The sequence below is a fragment of the Vombatus ursinus genome, unplaced genomic scaffold (genome assembly GCF_900497805.2).
Source record: "Vombatus ursinus unplaced genomic scaffold, bare-nosed wombat genome assembly UNPS02014863.1, whole genome shotgun sequence".
In the NCBI taxonomy this organism is placed as follows: Eukaryota; Metazoa; Chordata; class Mammalia; order Diprotodontia; family Vombatidae; genus Vombatus; species Vombatus ursinus.
This window is the reverse complement of record NW_020954641.1, coordinates 16,066,917-16,069,317: the sequence shown is the minus strand read 5'-3', so window position 1 is coordinate 16,069,317 and position 2,401 is coordinate 16,066,917. Positions and strand designations below refer to the sequence as shown.

Genomic DNA, 2,401 nt, shown 5'->3' with positions numbered 1-2,401 from the left:
TAAACCCCAGATCAGTGCATTCACACAAACTATTTCACAACTCAGAATGCTTTCTTTTCTCATCTCTAATTCTTATAATTCTTGAATTCCTGCAGCTCAGATGCCACCTCCTTTGGGAAGCTTCCCCTGATTACTTCATTTTTTTAGTGCTCTGAATTCCAAATCCATTAAAAAAATTAATTATTGTTTTCAAAGAAATTTTGTGAACATTAGTAATATTTCTGTTTTTTTTAGTGTGATAAGGACACTTTAATATAATAGATAGTATCTTTTTTATGTTTGGCTCTTACAAAGTAAAACTGTAATTTCCTCTAGCCATAAGTGAATCAAAAAGGTTAAATTCTCATATTATATAAATCTACTCTTCTAGCCTAAGTCTAATCCCTCATGCCAATGTTCCTATCCAGGTTCCTTCTTCAGGTTACATTCTCTTGGGTATACTAGTAATTCCATACTGCAGGTAATGACAGAACTATGCTCTTATGAAATGGAAATGGCATATTTGCAAGAATACTTCGGTTCATATCAAAATGTTAGATGAACAAGTGAATGTAGCCAGGGAGTAAGATTTTCATATTATTGGGAGACCAGAGCTATATTTGTGCTGAAAGGAATAAGGTTTATTCCTAACAGATTTAACTATTTTAACACTTTATCTGAATAAGTCTTTTAGCTTTGTACAGAAGATTCAGTGGGATATTGTTTAAAAGTAATATAGATGAATATTTTTTTTAGGAATTATGAATCTAATATTAACAATAAGCAATAGTATGAAGCCACATAGGATGACACATGTAAAAATAACTTTGGTTAATAAAAAACTCAAGACCATTTTTCACTAGGGAACCATTCTCTACCCTAAGGAACAGTAAATACTTGTTCATTTAAAAAAAAAAACATGCTTTAACAGTATGGTTTGTACTTGTTAAAGAAGGGAATGGTAGCCTTATCAAGTAAAAAGAGCTTTACAATATGAAAGGAATAATGGTTTATTTTGGGAAACAATATCTTTTATAATATCAAAGTATACTGTGTTAATTAAACATATTCAAAAAAAGAGAAAAATACCAGCTTTATTCCCACTCCCATTCTCTATATCAGGAATATTTTAAAGAAAATTAAAGAATAATACACACTTGCTGTAGACAAACATTTTTATTTATAAAAAAGTGTAGCATAAAATAGAGGTGTCAAACATACAACATAGAGACTCCAGCCAACACCCTTTTGGTGACTAGCTCCCATCCCCAGCTGGCTCTGATTGCCTGCTCTCTGCCTACTGCTGACCTGAGAAAAGAGCTCCTCAGGGGCAAAGCCATTGGTCTGGCCCCATGCCCAAGCACCTTTGGGGCTTTAGATCCAGTTCAGATTGAGCAGCTCATTCGCAAGGGCCAAGAAGCCAAGGAGTTTGCCTACTGTCCCTACAGTAACTTTCCAGTGGGGGCAGCTCTCCTGACTCTGGATGGGAAGATTTTTTTCAGGATGCAACATAGAAAATGCTTCCTACCCAGTTGGCTCCTGTGTAGAATGCACTGCCATTCACAAGGCCATCTCGGAAGGACACAAAGAGTTCTGGGCCATTGCTGTTACCAGCAACGTGGAGGATGACTTTGTCTCACTATGTGGAGCCTGTGGACAAGTGATGAGAGAGTTTGGAGAACATTGGTATGTCTACTTGACAAAAACAGATAGTATGTATCAGGATGGTCCATGAATTACTTCCTGGATCGTTTGGACCAGAGGACCAGCAGAAGAACTAGTGAACCGTGATAATGGAATTATCCAACTGAGAGCTTTTTCAGTCACCTGGGAGAAGATTCACTCTCAGTACTGTCCAGTAGGATCATCCCCAGAGCCTTATTGATAGGAATCAACCCAAATGCTGACTAGGTCCTAAGTATTGGCTGTTTCTGCATTCCCTGTTCATTCTAGGGACCTCTTTGCCATTTGTATTTGAAGTGCCCTGAACATGCTATATGGTGATAGTGGAAAGAACACCAGCCTGGGAGTCAAGAGACCTGTGTTGTATTCCCAGTTCTGCCTCTAATTTCTTATATGACCTTGCAGTAGTCATTTAGCCTCTCCAGGCCTCAGTTTCCTTTTCTGTCAAATGAGAATATTGGCCTAAATCAGGGGTTCTTAAGCTTGTTTATGTCCTGGACTCCTTGGACAGTCTGGTGAAGCCTATGGACCCTTTCTTGAGAATGTTTTTGAATGCACAAAATAATACATAAGATTACAAAGGAAACCAATGATACTGAAATACTAATAGCAAAATATTAATTAAAAAAAAAACAACAAAAACAAGTTCACAGAGCCCAGGTTAAGAATCTTTGGCCTAGGTAGTCTCTGAGGTTCTTTCCAATTCAAACATTCTATATGTTAAGGTCCATCCTCTGTG

At 37.2% G+C, this 2,401-nt stretch overlaps 1 pseudogene; it reads left to right on the top strand.

Annotated features, from left to right (window-relative positions):
* Positions 1-530: 530 nt before the first annotated feature.
* LOC114027600 lies at positions 531-1,760 on the top strand (annotated as a pseudogene).
* Positions 1,761-2,401: the final 641 nt, after the last annotated feature.